Source organism: Parasteatoda tepidariorum, chromosome 5 (assembly GCF_043381705.1).
Source record: "Parasteatoda tepidariorum isolate YZ-2023 chromosome 5, CAS_Ptep_4.0, whole genome shotgun sequence".
Lineage (NCBI taxonomy): Eukaryota > Metazoa > Arthropoda > Arachnida > Araneae > Theridiidae > Parasteatoda > Parasteatoda tepidariorum.
Genome location: NC_092208.1, coordinates 44888109 through 44910370, shown reverse-complemented (window position 1 = coordinate 44910370; position 22262 = coordinate 44888109). Strand labels below are relative to the sequence as shown.

The 22262-nt window shown below is 29.8% G+C and overlaps 1 protein-coding gene across 11 annotated transcripts in view; it reads left to right on the top strand.

The window, feature by feature from the left end:
• LOC107454046 (rho guanine nucleotide exchange factor 18) overlaps positions 1-22262 on the top strand; it is a 254780-nt gene that overhangs the window by 38628 nt on the left and 193890 nt on the right. For 3 of the 11 annotated variants that reach the window (XM_071181382.1, XM_071181381.1, XM_043048257.2), the window contains exon 1: positions 5243-5815. The exons of 7 other annotated variants lie outside the window; for them this stretch is intronic. The gene's annotated coding sequence lies outside the window, so the exon portion shown is untranslated. Of the gene's footprint in view, positions 1-5242; positions 5816-20855; positions 20971-22262 lie in introns of those variants that run through there. One more of the 11 variants, XM_043048258.2, reaches the window with a different exon arrangement.

Below are 22262 nucleotides of genomic sequence, written 5' to 3'. Positions count from 1 at the left end.
ACCCAATTTTTGGGTTTACGACGACTAATGTTCAACTCCGTAGCCTTGTAATTTTAAACCAATCCAGAAGACAAGGAAACTCCTGGATCCGTACCCCCAGAGGTATTGATTTGTTATGGGAACATAGAGGACTTTGCGACTCGACAGATCTAACGTGCACCAGTCCCCATTTACTACACGGGGAGTCTTCGGCCGGTGGGGATCGAACCCACGAACTGTTGGACATGGGCACAGCGCCCTACCAACTAGGCTATTCCGGCCTAGAATTACAAGATTATGGAGCTCGAATAGACACTCTGTGGGCGTAAACTGTTAAAAAAATAAGTAAAAAAATGCCTAAAAAATGCACTTATTGGCTCGCCGTTCTTTACACAGTGGCGTAACGAAAGGCTTTTGAAAAAAAAAGGGCAAAAACGAAAATATTTCCCACAAGATACCTTTCTTTTCAATGTACAGTACGCAAAATGAAAAGCGAATTACTCTGAATAACTTTTGATTTAATGATCGGATCTTCACGTTCTAGGAATAAATTTTTAGGTTCGGTGGCAGGGGATAGAGTGTTTGCCTTCCAATGAGGTGAACTGGGTTCGATCCCGGCGATGGCTGGGCGATACGAATTCCGCATCCGGCTTGCACCGACCACAGTGCTGACGTGAAATATCCTCGGTGGTAGACGGATCAAGGGTTAAAGTCCCCTTGCCCTCAGGCTAACCGTAGGAGGTTCTCGTGGTCTTCCTCTCCATGTAACGCAAATGTGGGTTAGTTCAATCAGGAAGTCCTCCACGAAGGCAAATTTCTCCCAATACTTGATCCAGGAGTTTCCTTGTGTTCTGGATTGGGTTCAAAATTACAAGGCTACGTAGTTGAACATCAGTAGTCGTAAGCCCAAATATTGGGTCGGCTGTTCAACGACGGTTATAAAATAAAATATGTTGATTAGTTAGTGCTGACTATATTTTAAGTTACTAACTCAGACACAAAACGTGCTAGTGCAAAAACGTCGTATAAACATTCCTTTTTTTTTCGACGGCCTCCAATTTCTGACTTCCAAAATATAGGCAGTAACAATCTGGTAAATATCGTCACAATAGTTTAGTCAGGAGAGCGGTCCAAAGTTTGGACCCCTTAATGTGAATTTTACTTTTGCGTATTTCACCATATCTCGAGAAATTTATAAGCGAATTGAAAAGATTTTGCACACAATTATGAAATTCGTTTATTCAAAGACTATTCCATGCAAAATATTACTTTTATTAAATATTTATGATTTTTTTTTTATTTTATTTAAAATTATTGGAAAAATTTTAAATGGAAAAATACGAAGTTTGAGCGAAATAGGTTGACAGTTATTTAGATATAATGATTATAAATAGTTAAATAGTTTTTTTTATATATATATATAAAACAGAAACAGTTATTCATGATGGAAATTTCTTTAATTTACAAAATAAACTAATAACGCATTTGTGAACATGAATAAAAAAAATTTTTTTTTTTTTCAATCTACTTTTTTTTGGATTTTATATTTTAATAGAAATTTAATTCTGATAATTTAGCAGATTTTTTTGGCATCCATTGAACTGTTTCTTATAATTAAAAAAATCTCGAAATATATTTTTTCTTGTTATTAGAGCGTCAGAAATATTATATATATACATAAAAGGGATACCGTTGTCCCATTTGGTTAAAGTATAGGAAAGGTGAGTAATACCTAGAGAAAATCATGTAGTTTTAAATGCTAAAAAAATATTTTCAAAAAATTTACGCAAATTATTGTAGGATTACGTTCTCCACTGCGTAATCCTGCCATAATTTGTTTGTTTTTTGATATTATGATAATTAAAAACTTAGCGTTTGGAACTTCATGGTTTGCTTTAGGTTTACCTGATCTCATTTTTTCTACTCTTTAAATGTTAAATTACTTATGTATGTGAAAAAGAATTCGACATGAAATGTTTATCTATGTGGCTTGTACACCGAAGAGCCATTACATTATGACCACCCTGCTAATAACATTTAGGACCACCTTTAGCCCTCAAAACTGCTAGCACCCGCCGTGGCATTGATTCCACAAGGTGTTGATAGGTAGTCTGAGGTATCAGGTACCAAGCGCTCACCAACTGGTCCTGCAATTCCTTCACATTGCGAGGGGGTAGCGTGGCAGCACGAATTTGGTTTTCCAAGTAGGACCACAAATGCTCTATTGGATTATTTGGGGGCCAAGACATGACTTGAAAGTCACTGGAATGTTCCTCGACGATTCGAACCTCATGACATGGTGCATTATCCTTTTGGTAAACACCATCCCCCGCAGGAAAAACTGTTGCCATGAATGGGTGAACCTGGTCTGCAACTATGTTCAAGTAGCTTACAGACGTCAGGGATTGTTCTATGAGGATTATGGGTCCTAATGTGCCCCATGAAAACATTGTGCCTGGGCGAGAAACCATGAAAACCTGGACGAGCCCATTGTTATAGATGGAGGGTGGTCATAATGTAATGGCTCTTCGGTGTATAAGTTGTGCTTTTTAGATATCCATCGCGATCTTGTGTCTTCTTAAGAGGACGCCATACCAAGGGAGAAATTTTTCGTCGCAAATTCGTTTTTGCTTCCGTTACTAATTTAATATTTGAAAGGAAGAAAAAGTGAGTTCAAGCAAAAACCAAGAAATTTCAACTGCTAAAACACTTTTTTTTAAATATCAAAAACGCAAACAAATTAATGAAAGAAAACTTCACCTTTACAGAATCCTCATAATTTATTTTCATTTTGATGTTTTAAAACCTTCTTTCTATTATTCGAAACTTCGTGGCTTGTCTCTAAGTTTGTCTGAGCTCACTTTTTCTATACTTTAAATTTTAAAATAAGTCAAGGATGTTGAAGAGAATTTGTGACAAAAAGTTTCTCTTGGGGTATGGCGTTCTCTTAAGATAGAATCCTAAAACGTTAAGATCCGCTCGTCAGATCAAAAGGTGATCTTTTTTTCTCTCCTTCCGTGCACTGTATTATTGTCTTTGCTGCTATGTTACTGCGCTTATGTAAAAAGGAAGAAAAAAAAAGAATACTTTCGTGAAATTACGCTCACTTTGGTTTATGGATCTTTGATTTGCAATAGGTTTTTTTTTCTCTGTGCTCTGTGCATGCTGGGATAATGAAGATAACAGTTGGCCATAAATCATCCGTTTGTCACGATTTTTCCAGCATTATTTCTGCTTGTTGTCTCTCTTCTGTCGTTTTGTTTGTTTCTTATTTGACCTCCATTCCTTCTCCCCAATCGATGTGATCTCACTGCTTCATGAAATAATCGAATTCTTCGAATATATTTTATTCCGATGCCATCTTGCTATAAATTAAGGGTCATCACAAATTCATTCAATATTTCTTTTCTACAAAGTAAAAAACATAAATCACGTGGGGGTAACCACGTGATTTATGTTTTTGGCATTGATTCTTTTTTAAAGTAACTCATATGTTACTGTGGTGTGGATAAAATTGTGCAATGCAAAATCTACCTCTTCGATTATTGGATAACATTTTTGAAACGTGAATTTTCAGTTGTTGGTCTTTTCTCGTTTTAATATTGATAATCACGTCGGGTTAGAAATGCACAAACTACCAATTATCAATCTATAATTTTTTTCAACAATAATTTCCATAATATAATAATAATTTGCATAATAATTTTCAACAATAATTTCCATGTAAAACATTAATTCGTATATTGTTGCAAAATTGATGAGTTTTTTTTTTCATGCTGCCAATAAAAATCTTTTTTTTAAAACTAAATTTTAAGTTGCGCGGAATTGAAAGTTTTATGTTAATGTACCGATCAAAAAACAAAAAAAAAAAATTACACTGCTCATTGATTAAATATATTTTTTCTAGGGTAAAAAAAAAAGAGCGTTAGTACAGTACCTACTTTTTTATAAAAATACATTTTCTTACCTTTTTCTTTGGTATTTATATGTTTTACCAGTTTATGTTAGAATAAAGAACTAAACTGTCATGTCTCCAAAAAACTGAAATTTATAATTTTTTTTTCGAATTATTTATTCCAAATGTAATTTCCGAATAGTATCGAAATACATGTAAATGAAATTGTAATGTATATAAAGTGAATAATAAATCAAGAGTTTCACAGGATTTTTATGTTGCATATTTTTCGAATTCAATGATAAAAAGAATATCAGCATAGAAACTGGACACTTAAGTATCCAATGAGCGAGCGGAGCAAGCACGAATTGTGAAACAATCTTAAAAAAATTAAAAAAAAAAAGGAAAAAAAATGCGAATCCAGTACTAGGGATCGGTGAAAGCAGCCCTTTTTATATTCTTTGGTTTGGGATCTCCTAGTGCAGCGATCACCAATTCCTTTTAACTATGGAACTCTAAATGTCTACTCAACCTGGCTTAATATAAAAAAAGTTCATTAGTGCCAATAAAAAAAAGGAGATTAGATACTAGCCAATTAAAAAAAAAAAGACTACTTAGTATTTTGTAAATATTTAATGCCAAGAAAAAAAAATATTTTAAACTCTAAATTAAAATATTCCTGATTTATGCATGTACTGAAAAGAAATAAAATTAAGTTGAATCATGGTTTTCACTGTTATAAATGTCGATGATAGTTAAGAGAGAAAAAAGATTCTTAACTTTTGAATTTGGTCATTGTATTTTCAATGAGTAATAATTATGGACGTTTTTATAAATGCATAATCGTTCCATAATTTAATGAATAATTTGTTAATGAAAAAAACCTTTTTTTTTAAATTTTGTTATTTTTTGAATTGCATTTTGCATAAATAATTTCGTTTTAACAATTGAAGTGTGGAATAAATTATGGATTATTGATTTGTTATAAATATAATTATTACTGGTTAAAAAATGTCCTAGCTTTTGGATCCTCTATGATCTTTCTACGGAGCCCTAGGGCTCTGCGGAACACCATTTAGGAACCGTTGCTCTAGTGATGTATTAATTTTATGTAATTTCCAAACATCTCTGACTCGATATACATGAATGTTGTTCGCTACGAGTTATGTTTACTGCAAAATGATGAAAAGAGAACACCATTTAGGAACCGTTGCCCTAGTGATGCATTAATTTTATGTAATTTCCAAACGTCTCCGATTCGATATACATGAATTTTGTTCGCTACTAGTTATGTTTACTACAAAATGCCCCACGACGAATTGACGCAGAGCTGTATGTATTCTACCAAACTTGTAACGCGAAATGGATGTTACAACAGCTACATGCCGGGCGATCTGTGCACGCGATGTGACGAGCTATGAAGAAAAACTTCATTCATTGCCAGAAACTATGCAGGATAAACAACTATCTGTATTTCCATCCATCTCAACTGGAGGAGAGTCCCTGTTTTTAGAGTAGGCGGAGTTAGATGACGTTTTAACTCAGTTGCTTTTTCGTCTTCCAAATCCACATCTTGACTAGCCATATAGGCACACCTGTCTTTCCAGTGACTATTGCCAGGTCGTCTCGCTCATAAAACGGAAGACCTGCTTTACTTCCCCCCAATAACCAGTCCTTTTTACATTCTCGAATTCATTTTTCCACCAACTATTCCAATCTTATTACCTGCTGACGGATATATGTAAATTTGTGACACCTGGATAATTCCCATACCTTTGACGTTGCAGTGCAAATTTCGAAAATTTTGCTTGTGTTCCTCGTTTGGTGTTTTAAAGTGTTGTGAATTCTGTTCGGACCCTGTGTATAGTGGCTGTACAACTGTTTTTATTGGATAATGGAATAGCATCTTAAAAGTTCAAGGTGAAGGGATATTTCCGTTACGTAAGTTTTTGTTTGTTTTGTGTGTGTTACTTGTTGAATATTTGTGTGAAATAACTCATTTTTACACTGCAGCGCTTTAAATGTGTCGCTTATTTTATTAGTTTAACAATAATAGCAAAAAGACTTTTTAACTGTAACTTTTTTAAAATGTCATAATTTTACTCGAGAATACGTCATTTTTGCTTCACTTCGGGAACTTTTATCAATCATTAGTTATTAATTTATGAAGAACTTTTTTAAAAAATGTAACTAAATGTTTGACGTCATTTTTGCTTCACTTAGGAAGCTTTTATCAATCATTAGTTTATGAAGAGCTTTTTAAAAAAAATGTAACTAAATGTTTCACTTGGGGAGCTTTTATCAATCATTAGTTTATGGCGAGCATTTAAAAAACGTAACTAAGTGTTTACGTAGACGTCAGTTTTACCAATTTCGTTTAATATTAGACAATTTTTTAATCATTTGTCCACGAAGTATTAAAATGACGTGCAGTGTAATTGAATGTTTACGCAGATGTCATTTTGGAGGTTTTCTCAACAATTTTGTTCATTAAGGGCATAAGTTGTACTACATTGTAACTCACTGTTTACCTAGATGCCATTTTACAATATTTGTTGTTATGGAAGATTTTTTTTTAATCATTAAATCATCGAGGACTTGAANTCCGGCTGGGGCAGAAATAAGCTCCGGTTGACTGTGACGTCACTTCCGCCGCTTATACCGGGTGGTATACTACTGATTTGCATTGTAAATAAGTGTTTGCGTAGACGTCAATTGTACTAATTTCGCCACATTTTGAGCATTTTTTCGATCATCCGATCTAAGTCATACGTTTCAATTTATTTTTTCGTTTCCTGTCTCATTATTATGTAAATCTTTTCTATTGTGTGAATATTCACATTATTATTATTATTATTTTATATTCAGAATATTTTCTGAAAATATTTTTTCTTCAACTAGAAGAGTTTTTCATGCTGCAATCCTTCATGAAACGTTTGCGTGTTCAATTTTTATGCGGGGGGAAAAACAATTTCTGCGATATTTTACAAATCTGTGATTCAAGTTTAATTTTAGGAATGAAGGAACTACTTAAGTAGCCTATGCTACACAAAATTGTGCGACATAGTTTAACAATTTTCTTTTTTATAGTAGTACTTAGAATGAATGAGTGAATTTTTTTAAAAATTAACTTAGTAAAATATTTGTATGCCAAAAATACAAAGTAAACAATCCAATATATAAACTTTATTAAAGAGAAATTCACCGTAATTATATAGTGTTCAAATATCAGTTACACTATAACCAAAAACTAATAAATGAAATAAAATATTTGGAATTTTTAATCGATTCTATAAATACTGATTTCTGAAAAATTAGCTTTTCTGTTATAGGGGCGAAAGTTTTCAGTTTTATCTTGGCATGAGTTGTTTTTTAAAAAATAAAAACTTTAAAATGGAGTGTGATAAAGCAAGAACAAAATTAAAAAGATATTAAAAAAAACTCAAAATAATATTTGTTTCTTGAAATTTGATTGCGTGTTATGATTGAAGATATTACTTTTGTCATTTGTTAGTGAAATATTTACCTTTATCATTACATTTTCTCAAAGTATTAATAATTTGAATTAAAAAATTAAATTTAAATTTTATTACGTGATAAAGATCTGTGAGAAGCTCAATTAAACTAGGTTTTTTATTGATCTGCATTACATAGTTAGAGAAAACTAAAATTAATGCAATCATGAAAAAATAAGTATTCTTATATATAAAGTGAGATCTTTTGTTAGAAAATTATTTTCTTAGCTATCATTATAAGTCTTTAGTGTAGTATTTTATATTTTCTCCTTTTGATTTTAGATTTTTAAAGTCTAAAAATCTGCATTTAGGTTTTTGTTTATTTACTTTTAAAATTTGGATGGCATTCCCTTTTTATTTTAAAATATTTTGACATTGCTAATTTTTGAAAATTAAACATGATACGGTATAGAAAAGTCATTTATGTATGTGGTATTGTTAGAGTTGTATTTTCACATAATAAGCAAAGAGTTACGACGCTATTAATTATTATTTTTGTGACAAAGGTAACCTTAAAGCATTACCAAGTCTACGACACCCTATTTACATTATTTTCAGATGGTTCTACCGAACAACGCTTATCATCGTTATCTTTGGTGAATTTTTTATAGTTGAAAGGATTCATATTGAATACACTAAATTAGAATAGAACACTTTCGCTAAATAATTGTCAAATTTGAATCAATATTAATCACTTTAATTCATCCCAAACTGCACTTTCTATAGATATTTCATAAATGATGATAAATATCCATAAATAGCAAGTTTGAGAACTTAAGCTATGATTACTACGAGAACTATCATAACCACCTGTTTTGAGAATAATAAAAATGTAGCTATATGATTCACTCGCTCTAAAAAGTACTGAAATAGACGAAAAATACTTATTGTGATGAAATTATATTTAAAATTTTCTCTCAAGAAATTCAATGGGTCAGTTCTCCGACACTGATCTCTTGGAGCCAGCTCCAAACTGTTCTGACCCTACCGTTCGGAAAAAAACTGAAAAGTTTAATCGGTTTTCATCGTAAAAGAAGAATGGAGATATTCCTTCCTTCCTTTTGTGTTATAAATAAACGATTTTATATATAATTTAAGTGTTTTGATGACATACTTTTCGTTTTAATACAAAATATTTTTGCCATCGAAAATATTATTTTTGTCACTTTTTCATCAAAATAAGAATTCATATAAAATATTAATTTAGAAATTGAGAATTTGTAATGCGGCTTTTAAGAAGACTGATCATCTACATTCAGTAGGATAGAAATGTCTCCTGTATTGTATTATTCTTCAAGATATTTACTTTTTTATTGTTACATTTTCTGATAGAAATATTCAATATATTGATAAAAGATTTATCATTAAACCATTATCCACTAAACGATTGACTTTTTAAACGTTGAAGAAATTCAGAAAAGTTCTGTGCCGCAGAACAGACCCATTCGAATATTGTAAGAACATTGTATACAATTCATAAAACGATAACAATGGAAATCATTATTCGTTTATCATCTGCTGTAATGCATTAGCGAAAGGAAAAAAAAAAGTTTAAATATTTTTAGTACTGAAAATCTTTATTCGTTTACAGCTACAAAAAATTTTATAAACATTTATACTTTTTCTATAATGGATAAAAAATATAAATGTATATTGAGCGAATAAAAAAAGCATTTATATAAAGGCAAATTACATGTTGATAAGTGAATCAAGCTGATTTGTCTTTTTAATTTTCCCCAGCGAGCATTAATGTAACTTAAATGTAAAGGAATTCCACATTTTTTTCTAATTAAATCCTTCATAATTACTACTGTTCTTTATCGATAGAATTTGATTTCTTTTTTAATAAGATTTAAAATAATATTAATGCGAACTATTCTATAGTAGCATATGGTGCTATATTCAATGCTTAAAGATTAGGTTTTGTCGTGAATGTAATGTCATTGTTGGAAGGTAAATTTACTAATGATTTTATATACCTAGGGAGGTGACATATTTTTGATGTTTTCCGCACTTATAGTGCATTATTCAATTTCGATGGGTTAACACTAAGTGTTCCATATTCTAATTTCTTATGGGTTAACACTAAGTGTTACATAATCTAAGTGTTCCAATTTCTACCTGTGAAGATAAATGTATAGCATTGAATTACTTTAAAAGAATTTAACTTGAATTATTAAAATAATTTGACGCATTTATTTTTTAAAAAAATTTATAACTTTAAGAATGCAAGTAACTGTTAGAATCCTCAATACCTAAACAAAAACAAATACTTTTCGGAAAATATTCATTTAGTTCATTTGCTGGGTATGTATATTTTCGCCTAATAATACATTCACAGTAATTCAATTTCGTTCGTAAAGTAATTCCCATTGTTGCTCAATAATAGGACTCTCTGTATAAAATTGTATTGTTTTAAGAACTCAGTCTTTGATTAATATCTACCTTGTGATGATGCATTTTAATGAGTTTATTCTTAGAATTTTTTATAATGTTCTTTATTTACTAGAAGTTAATAATTTCATTTAAATACGTTCAATTTTGAATCATAGGTATTATCGACATCCTGATCTTGTTTTCGTTTAGTTTTAAATGTGTTTTCGTTTAATAGAGTTCAAGATGAATTAATTTTCCCGAATCGGTTCAGCGTTGAACCATTTTATCGTTACCTTATTTGATCTTGTTAAACGAAGCACTGAAGCAATGTTTTATTTAGATTGGATCCTATTATCGTGTAATCAAGTTCAAGAAGGATTAATTTACTCGATGATATAGTTCAACTGGGCACACATTGAAGTTACGGCAAAATTTAGTTGGGTTCAGAATTTCTAACATTATAGAAATGCACCTGCTGAAATTCTGAATTAAATTATATGGGGCTGAAAAAGTGGGGTTCTTGGGCTTGGACATTTTCTTATGAGAATTCGGTTAATCGAAGATGAACCATAACTCATGAATTCAGTAACTCATTTGCTAAACTAACGATAGATATTTATAGTTATTCTATGATTAATAGTTATTCTATTATTTATATTTATTTATTATAGTTATTCTATTATTTATTTATAGTTATATTATTTATAGCTATTCTATTATTTATAGTTATTACAGGGTTGGGTTTTTGCCGTCAAAAACTGGTTTTTGACATGACAGTGGTATATGACAGTAGGTATATGACAGTTTTTACCGGTAAAAACTGTCATATACCTACTGTTTTCTTTAATTTATGGCATATACCGGACAATATATTATTTTCACTTAATTGCCTTTATAAATGAATGTTGTAAACAATTGCTATTGATTTTGCAACTATATACATGTATTCTTATAGAAGGATATACATTCATACAGAAATATTGTAATATACTTATTGAAAATAGTGATACTTAAGTTTTATCATTATAGCTTGATTTGCAAAGGATTAAAAATTTTGCACTTCTTAATTGTTAGAAATAAACAAACAAACAAAAAAACTTGGAACTATTAATAAATTCCAAAACTAAAGAGAAGAATTTAAAATTTGGCATTTCTTAAATATTAGAAATAAGCTAAGCAAAACTTTCAAAACTTGTAACTACTAACAAACTCTAAGTCAGGAATGACTTGACATTCTTCAGTAATATATGCCAAACAAAATGATGCTTGGAAATGTTGAAAATTTTGTTTAATATCCTAATATTTTACTTCAAATAGTATGATTTGATATAATCATGTTGGGAAAATGCAAAAATCTGTTCTTAAATATCTTTTAGCAACTTTTTTTCTAATTTTATTGCCCAAAAATGAATTAATTTTAAATCATAAGCAGTTAAACTCAAATTAAAATAAAGTTTTATCAATACTATGGGTTTTTGACAGTTTTCGACGTTTTTGACAGAGGGGTTTTTGACATGACGGTAAAAACCATGGTATAAACCGGTAAAAACCGTCATGTATCAAAAACTTGCCAACCCTAAGTTATTATAGTGATAGTGGTATTATTATTTATATAGCACATTTTGGCAATTTCTTCATTTGGATGCTTGTGATCTTAATGCTTTTTTTCGGTTATAATTAGATTTTTCGTTATAATGCAAAAACGGCAGACGGTTAGAATAATAAATATATTATTTGAATTCAAAACTAAAATGTGGACACATTTTGGACATAGACGTTTATGGCATATGAGTACAAAATATGGGCATAGATTTTTTAAACGCAAGGCAAATTCATCGCTCAATGAATGAAAAAAAAGTTCTCACTGTTAGTAATCTTTTACAGTGTGTAATTAAAAATGCAATTAAAAATGCAATTAAATTTAGCTTTCACATTCTCCCCTCAAAAAAAAAATATATAATAATAAATGATAACTACAATCAAAATAAAAACTATTAGTTTTGATAAAATGAACTTAAAAAAATATTTAAATTTTTTAAATTCTTTTTTTAAAATAATTTCACACAAATGTGCAAAGCATTTTTAACTTAAAACCTGTGTCTTATCATTATTAAATCTTCTAAAATGGACTTAATCTTAATCTCAACATGTCTTCCATATGACAAGGCATTATAATAAATTGTACATTTTTTTTTCAAAATAAACACATTCTTAAACCAGTTTGTACTGAATTTAAATTTAGGATTGTTTTTGTGACTTTGAAATGATAAGACTTTACTTAGTTTCAATTAATCCCAAGTTAATTCTCAGTTAAAAGAAAAAAGTTACTAGGAAGTCAAAGTTAAAGAGGTTTATGAACTTTATGTAACTCACGATTTTCATGGCTCTTATATTCATTGTTTCGCGATCACTGTTTCGCGTAGTCTATGTGCTTTATTTCTAGATTATTCTTTTATACTTTAAGGGGCACGACTGAATTAATCATCTTTTTAAAGAGACGCAGCACATTTATTATTCTCATTAAGTATCTGACGTTTTTCTTCCTGCATGGTTGTCGTTATGAATATGACTGTATCGAGTTATTTGAAATGCATTCAGGAAAAAAGTTATAATTTTTAAATCAATTTTGATAAATTTGATTACATGTATGAAATATTTTTAAAGCATTTTATTATTAACATGGTATTTCGAAGTCCTTTCGCCAAGGAAAATAAAATAAAAAAGTTTTAAGTGCCTTGCACTTCTACCAAAGCTATAATTTCAAATTGTATATGTCATCTTGCTGTTATGAGTTATTTAGGCTCCAGAACGTACAAATAATTAAAATGTTTTAAAAGTTATTAAGCTTTTTTTTAAGATCGCCAATTCGACAACATCCCCCCCCCCTAAATAAAAACTATCAAAATCAATGCCTTATTCGTATTTTTTGTAAATTTTTATAAGCCCAGGTAATACAGCATTGGAGCAAGTTTTTAAACATAAAAAAATTAAACTACAGACGCTTTTTATTGTTTTAAAACTGTGGGTTTTCTTTTTATTCACATTTTGCACCATTTTTAAAATAAACATAGAGGGCGCTGGCTAAAGATAAGTTAACGGGATCTCACAGCCATGATTAACTGTAACAAACACATATCAGATATGAAAATAGCATATTATTCACAAAGATTCATCATTTCATGCGACTAGTCTTCGAAAAACAGCCCTAACGCGTGGAAGTAAAATAATGTAAAAAATCCAAAGTGGTAGGAAATGTGCCTGAAAAAAATAAAGTAAAAAAATAAAAAGGGTTTTAATAAATCCTTAACGTAAGTTAGTATTTTTTTTAAAAAATAACAATACGAAAATACAGATAATGTAATCATTTCGGCGAGGAAATATGTTTTCGTGTTTCATTTCGTACTTAAATTATCGTTTGCACGATAACTTGTGCGATAACAAGCCCTTTATTTATAAGTTTGTGTTTATTTAATAAAAGAATAAAAATGTAAGTATGTCCTTTAATGTAATCATTTTAGGGAGGGGGAGAGTATTTTTTGAGACTGATTTTGTACTTAAATTATAGGGTAATTTAATTAGTTACAATTAAATACTGTCCCTTGAGATATTAAAATCGCATATATCTAATCTAGAAACTTTTTTTGAAGTAATTTGACAAAAAAAGAACAACAAAAAAATTTCTTCACGAATTATGCAATAGAAAATTGAAATAAAATTTAACATTTCCAGAAACATTAAAAAAAAAAAAAAAAAAAAACTTGTTTTAGACCTGAAAATAACTACTCGCCAAGTGGCAAGTTTATATATATATACTTAACCATTTCTATATATATATGTATATATGTAAATGGTGATTTAAGTTAAATAAACAATTGGTCACTTTTTCCGGTTTTTTTCTTTTTTTCTTCGTTTTTTTTTTTTTTTTAAGGTCGTTAAATGATTTAAGTACATCAATGTTAAAAAAGACTCCGGAATACATAATTTTCATTCAAGTGTCCAAAGTCACCATTCAAAATTTTGATTCTTCAGAATCTATCAATTTGTAATGCAAATATTCAAGCAGAAAGAAACTTCTTTATCATTTCACATATTTGAAAGTTGTAATGGATACATTAAATGTATTTTGCCTCCCCAAAAGTTTTTTTTTTTAAGTCAGTATGTTTTAAATAAATTTTGTCACACTTTATATTACTATTATATTAAAGGCTACTAAATGACAAGGACATATCGATATTGGTCACCAACTCATTCGGTTTGATGAAAAAGTGGTTACTAAGTCACTAAAAGAGTCTACCGTCCACTGGCTATGGACTAAAAATTTTAAATTTTGGGGCCTAGCTTATTTTAAGAACGTACCTTCAAATTTAGACTACCAGGGGTCTGTCCAGACAGTTTGTGAAAGGTCCGGTTTTCGTGAAATTGTGAAAAAATTACTCACATTCTTTCAACCAGGATCCGCTTTTATGAATTTGTGCAAATAGGGTCCAGTTATTGCAAAAAACTTTTTCAATGAGTTTTTAAATTGTAAATGGATACAAGATTATGCTCTGCACTGTAAAATTATAATTAAACAAATTAAATTTTAAAAAATAAACAGCAATTGCAGCTTCTAAATTAGAGATGCAACATACAAATATTTGGTATTTAGCCTATACTGCTGAACGCAGAATATTCATTTCGGACGAACAATGGAAGAATCGTCTACCGAAGATAAAACTTAATTTGTTTACATCCATCTTTCTTGTTTTCTGCCCTGGGAAGGGTTTGTTTATTCGATGAACAAAACAATAATGAAGATAAACAAATTTGTGAAGGGTCCGATTAAAAGAAAAATCATTTTGTGAAGGGTCCATTTTTAAGTTTAAATATTTTGTGAAGAGTCCGTTTTTATGAAAAGATATTTGGTGAAGGGTCCGTTAACGGACCCAAAATTCTTCTAAACAGACCCCTGACTACTATACATCTTCTCAACAAAACTTTCTTTTTTTTAAGTGACAATATTTATGTTAGTAAATGATCCATGAATCAAGTAATTCAAAGTATCTTCGTTTTCTACCTAAGTTTTCGTTAAGTCGATCGAAGGCAGGAATGATTATTTTAATATCAGGAATATTTTTTCGCCGGATGTAATTTTTCTCACGCAGCTATTGGGTGAGTAAAACAACTCACTACTTTATGCTTTCCTGCCTCGCTAGAGATTTTCTTTCAGCATCATTAGTTTTTATTATTTTTCCTTTTTTTTTATTCCTAGCTAAGGAACCAAGTGGAAATATAAATTCGCTATTTGAATGCAGCATGAAGCCAACAGCAGAAGGGATTCAATCTTGGGTCTTGTAATATTACTTATATGCCCGTGGCTGTGAGCGGCGGCGATTCTTATAATATAATGCTCTGTGGGAGGTCTTTCTTAAATGCGCTGTTCCTTCACCCATCTATGCCTTCAAATCGGCTGAAAGGTATAAAAGAAACAGGAGAAAATGCGAGGAATGGCACGTATGATTGATTTGCATTGAATGCATGCCGCTGACATTTTTTTTTATTTATTCCAAGTTGTTTGAGTAAAATAAAATAATTGAAGTTTTTATAAATTGATAGTTTTTTTTTATTTGTTTATAATAGACTATATACGTGGGGTTTCCAACTTACATTAGGCAGGGGGTCGCAATTAAAAACACCCCAAATATTTCTGTCAGGTTTTTATCAAGTTGTACAAAACAAAGGATTTGAATTACAAATTAAAGTAAGAAGTAGATTTTAAAAAAATATTTAATTGCATATTAAAAAATCCTGGCTACAATAACTTTAATGTGCACCCATGTATTACACAATTAATTTGCAACAGATATCAAATTGTTAAGATATAAAACTTTAAAGTATTTAAAACCCATACGGATTTTTTATGAAAATTGTCCGCAAAAAAATGACAACTAATATATTTTTTTGTTCACGGGCCACAAAAAAAAAAGGATCGCTGGCCGGATCCGGCTCTCGGGCCGCCAGTTGGTAACCACTGCTATATTCCAACCAAATGTAATGTACAGCCTCCATACAAGTGCAAGATGCTAGTGCAATTTTAATATCGCGATATACAGCGTTATTTTAATATGCATCGTGATATTTTCTTATTTTCATTGGTTTCAATTTGATCAATATATTTGTTGCTCTTAGAAATTTTATGTCACTTTATATCGTCAAGGAATATAGGTATTAACGATACATTGCGATATTTTTAAATTAAACTGATTAGCATTGTTTTTAGTTTGGTTAGTATATATTCGTTAGCTGACTGAAATTTATCAACACTCGAAGTAATATCGTGTTCGTTATGTATTATTGTGATATTCTATTGTAATAACCGGGTTATTATCGTTGTCTATAATTATCGTTATATTCAATAATTGTAATAGGCGATATTCATGTTTTGATTATTTCTTTTGAAATATTTTTAAAAAATATCGTCATTTCAGGATAATAAGATGTGATGTATTGCCGAGTTCACATATAAGTAGCATATAAGTCAATATTCGCATATAAGTCAATATTTTAATTTGTTACCGCTTTCAACTTAATTTCCTTTCGTGTCTGTCTGTTTATGAGTGGCAGATCAAATTTTGTAATTTTTGACGTACTCATTTCAATAAATATGACAGACATTCATGATATGAATACTCTTTAAAATAAATATGGCATCTTTATATTCACGAACAGAATTCAAAATGTTTCAAGTAAGTATAAGGCACTGTTTTATTGCTGCCTGTTATATTTTTTAAAACTTTTTCCGTGACATTTTCATTATTTTTTCTTGTCATCAGTGCTATTCTAGAAAATAATCAATAAAATTGATAATGAAATTTTTTAATACAAGTTATAAAAAAAGGCTAAGGCATTTATTTTTTTATTGCATTAAAAAATGAACACTTTTATGTACAAAAATTAATAATTGTAGTTAAAAAAAATTACTAATTTTTGTTTGAAGAACTAATAATTTTTTTTGAAAAATTAAAAATTTTTTTTTATGTATTTAAATTATAAGTCTTAAGGCATATAAATTATTACGTAAATCACAATTAAAATTATGTTAATTCAAATCATGAAAGTGTGCGAGATATTTTTTTTTCCGCAGGAAATTTGCTTTTGTTTGTAGAGTGACTAACTTGTTAACATTGAAGTAACTCTTGAAGTAATGTAATGATTTTAAACTATATATATCATCCTGCCATAAAAAATTATTTGGGCTTTAGAATAGACAAATTGCTTAGATATTTTAAAAGTTATCGAACACTTTTAAAAATCGCCAATTTGGTGACATTTTTCCATTTAAATGAAAAATTATCAAAATCACTGTCTTGCTTTCAGTTTTTGCAAATTTTTATGGGTCCAGATAATGCAGCATTGGGGTAAATTTTTAAATATCAAAAAATTAGACCACAACCTCTTTTCATTTTCTCAAAACTGTGGTATTTCGCCAATTTGACGTTTTGCGTCATTTTCAAAATAAACATCAAAGGCGCTTTCGTAAGATAGGTTAAACTTGCTGTTATAAAAATAGTATATTATTCGCAAAAAAGCATTCCATATGACAACGGAGCTTTAAAAAAACAGCCTTATATGAAGTCAATGTATATTTTTTAGTGATGACATAGGATGGAGAGAATTGCCTTTTTTCTCCCTATAAGTTTCTCACATGTACATGAAGTTTTACTTTCGTTACACGTAATTTTTACCCTAACAATTTTTTTAAAAACGAAATCAACATACGTAAATTACATTATATGAACTTTCTCATTCTGTCACAATAGAAGCATGTTGATACCAACTCCATGAGACAGTTAAAAACATTTAACGAAGATCGTTAAAGAAAAAAGAAGTAGGAGTTAATGTAGGCGCACTTAATATATTTAAATCATTTCTTTATATTTTATTTTTTTGATAATGCACTTCACTATTTTTCAAAGTAACTTGTATTATGCCGATGTCAGCTTCTGACCTTTATCGCCAACACTGAATCCTTGTAGGCTTGGCCAGTTGAACCTGAATCATTCTTCTACTCAGTTTGCCCTTTGGCCTTTTACATTTGATGCTGATGAACGTTTTCCTTGGGGAAACATATAATGGGAGTTTATTGAAGATTAATACTTACTATCAAACATGAATAAGATTTTTTTTTATCGTTGCTTCCGATATGTAACAGAATATTTTTAATAAAGTTAACAATTGGGCACTTACAGCTCGTAAAAGAAGTGAAGTTATTATGCCTAACCATGTGATTTAAATCAGATTTAATTGGACACCTGTATGCGACATCTCGCTTGAGTGTCGAACCCGATTGATTTCTGTAATGCCACGATTTACCTATGATGACGTCACTTGTAGATATTCAATCATAAAGTTCAAGAAACGTTTAGGAAAAGGATCTGCATCTTCCTTTGGTTACTGTAACATAATATCGAAATTTCTAATTGTCATGTTTTTAATTCAAATAGTGACAGCGCTAGACAGAGATGCGGAGAATGAGATGAAGCTTGTAAACATTCTGCCTTTTTCATCTTCCTTTTTCTCCCGGATCATCAGTGCTCTCTCAGTAGAACTGAATCGATGACATAGGAAATTTAATCTTCACTTTTTCCTCGTCTCTGCCTAGCGTTTCTATTTTTTAACCCTAAACTATCGTTCCAACTCAATTTTAATTGTTTGCGGTTGTAAAAACAAGAATGGGTTTAATTATTTACGGCTGTAAAACAAGAATGGGTTTAATTATTTACGGTTGTAAAAACAAGAATGGGTTTAATTATTTACGGCTGTAAAAACAAGAATGAGTTTAATTATTTACGGTTGTAAAAACAAGAATGGGTTATGATCAATAAATGACATGAATAATCGTTTTTTTACTCCGTTTTAGAGAGCATCATTATACAGGAGGTCATGTATATATTGGCAAGATTATTTTATAAATAAGCATGTATTTTGTAACCGGCCTTATGGAGCAAATTTGGCATGAATACTAATGCTGAAATGCATTAGTTTTGAAGCAAATATTCTATATTTTTACTTGATAATATCGTTATTAAAATCTTTTTTTACAATTTTCAGAACTTTCCCACACTTCCGAAATATGTGTTACCTTCATATCCTGTTTGAAACTGTAATCCAAATGTAAACTAGTTTTAATATACACGCGGTTTGTTTTCATTTTAAAAAAATATTATGAATGAATTCAAAAATCATGAGTGTGTTGGGTAAGGGGTTAAATAAAATGTGTTAAGCTGGTGAGAACGACCTTATACTGTGAAAATAAATGTACTATATATATGTTTTTTTTTTCAATTTTCTTTTTTGAATGTTTTCTGCATAGTTGGAAAGAATCTCGAGGGAAAAAAACTCCCTTCTACCTGTGCTGGAACGTGGGAAGATGGGAATCGCTTGAGCTAACAGGTGGTCCCTCTCCCCCTCTCCTCTCTCTTCCTGGAGAAAAAACTTTCACATGACCCTCCCTCTATATTTTTTCTTCGTTTTTTTGTGTATTAATTCATTGTGTATTCTCACACTGGGTTCTCCAATCGAAAAATTTGCATTGTTATTACATAGAATCGGTGGTCTTGTATAATTATTTTTTAGATAAAAGTTTGTACGATTTTAAGCGTATTACACCTTTGATGTTACCGTAAAACAAGTTGCCATTTTTTATTTTTTGAATAACTCTTTAAAATATTTTATTTAAATAATATAATGAATATTAAGCCTAAATTATCCTCTCAATTGTTCTTTAATGTGGTATGTAAAACCTTATTCTAATTTCTAAGGAAAATAAATTATAAAGAAATTTTCTGTTGTAAAAAGTCACCACCTTGAGTAAAATAGCTTCATGCCATTCAATTTGTCCCCTCAAAATGGCACATAGAAATCGAATCACATAATTCTCCCTTATTCTGACACGTATCAATCGAACAACATACTAATCGTCGCTTATTTCTGGCACATAGTAATCGAATCACATAATCATCCTCCCTTATTCTGGCCCATTGTAATCGAATGACATAATAATCCTCGCTTATTTCTGGCACATAGTAATCGAATAACATAATCATCCTCCCTTATTCTGGCCCATTATAATCGAATGACATAATAATCCTCGCTTATTTCTGGCACATAGTAATCGAATAACATAATAATCATCCCTTATTCTGGCCCAAAGTAATCGCAATGTACACCCTAAATTAAAATATCTCAAAAAATTTTGTTTAATGTCTAATGTTTTTTCCCTTACAAAAATACAAAATCCAATTCATATGAAATATTACTATTATTATTATTAATTATATTGTTAGTGTTTATAAGTTTAAATTTATAAGTTAGTAAGTGTGTTTAGTTTTAGTACAAACAAAAAAGTATGATGACAATAATTTTTTATTTGTCCAAACGGGAATTTTAATTTCGCTGTAACTAAACATATAATAATAAATGTAATAATAATAACAAATCTATACTATATAATAACACTAAATATATATAATAATCATTATATAATAATAAATGTAAATAAATGTTTAATGCAATAATAAATGTAAATTAATTGTAACAAGTTCTAAGTTGTATAACATCAGCATGAGGTTATGTTATTAATATGAAGCAAAAATTAAATTAAGAAGCTTAATTTTTTTCCCCTGCTTAAAAAAATTAAATAATTGTGAAAGAGAAAATGACCTTAATATTTGTATCACTTAACTTTTTTTTTTAACGTGTTGCAAACAATGAAATGAAGAAAAATTATTTTAGTTTTCACACATATATGATAATTTATAAACAATATCTAGCAGCAGGAACTCTGAATTTAATATATTTTTCTTTATACTTTCAACCAACTAACGTCATAAATATAAATGTGCATACTTTACGGGAAAATAAGAATAGCTAAGGGTGTGAGAAAAAAAATGTCGTTTATGTAACTTAATTAAGCGAGACCCATTTTACTAAACTTTTGCTACGTAGGGTTTATCTTTATCCAGTGACCTTGATGGTGAGTGACGTCACCTTATGGTGCTTTATTTGCATAAGAAAGAAGTGTAAAAATGTTATTCGCCTAGAAACTGTAGAGTTGGTTAGGGTGGGGAGTTCTAAGCAATTATAGGACATTTGATGGAGGTAGAAAGTATCTCCCTCATAATACCCTTTGTGCTGAAAAAAGAAAAAGAAAAAGTGATAACCAAGGTCTGTCATGTTTTTTTTTCTTTATTATTATTGCCTGGCAGCGATAAGGTGATAAGATTATGTTGACTGACTGACACATAAATTTTAATAGTGCGAATAATAAAATTCATTAAAAAGCACTTTACTAAAATAGGTTTAATAATAAAATGTCTGATATTTCAGAGTGTATGGATTTTCCGTTGTTACTGTGCGGAAAAAAAAAATTCTTTTGTTTGGGGGAGATTGTTGTGATTAATATTTTTACACCACAATCACGTGATCGTAAAAGTTATTATTTTTAAGATGAAAAACATTAGTAGTTTAGCGTTCAATTGAAAACTGTAAGCAAATCAATTAACCTCATGTAGTTTTTAGCTTGATTAAAAATCTAGCTAGTTATAGTAACTAACTACTAGTTATTTCATAACATGCTATTTCCATAGTTGCTAAGAGTTTGCAACAGTCATTCACGACTGTTAGGTCAAGTTTAGCCTATCTATAGCCAGTGCTCTTTTATTTATTCTGAAAACGGCGCCAAACAAACATCAATATGGAGAAAAACGACAGTTTTGTAAAAGTGAAAAACTTTTGTGCTCTTAATTTTTTATTATTTAAAAACTTACTCCAATGCTGCTTTATCTGGGATCATGAAAATTTACAAACATCGAGAATGAGTTAATAATTTTGATAAATTTTAAACATCTAAGTGGAAAAATGTCGCCAAATTGGTGATTTTTAAGAGATATTTAAGTTTTTTGTCCGTTCTAATGTCCGTTCATAAGATAATTCTTCACGGCAAGATGGTATATATAGTTTAAAATTATAGCTTTGCTTCAAGTGAAAAGCTTTTAAACTACGTGTGTTTTTTAAAAAAATTTCTTTGGCTGAAAAGCTTCGAAAAACCATGTTAGTAAAAATCGATGATTACTATAATTACAATACCCGATAAGGGTACATTAGGGAAAACACCAGACATTTTAACAACAAGCGAATTAGCATTTAATTTAATTTTGCTCTATTTTATAAAACTCATAATCGTAATCTTGAACTCATTATCATACTTGTTTACAAGTATAGTCGATATGAACTCATTCTACAATAATTCCATACGCAGGAAATTTCAATAATCTAAGTTCTCAGATCGTAAGTTATGTTTAAAACTTTAATATTTTGCCCAAATGGAAGTTTGTTTTTAGACCTTCACTATTTTTTTTAAGTGAGTTATAAGTGTTATTGTTAAAATTTTGTATCATTCATTTTATATTATGTCTTAACCCTTTTAAGTAGATGTCTCTTTTTTCTCTGACGCTCTA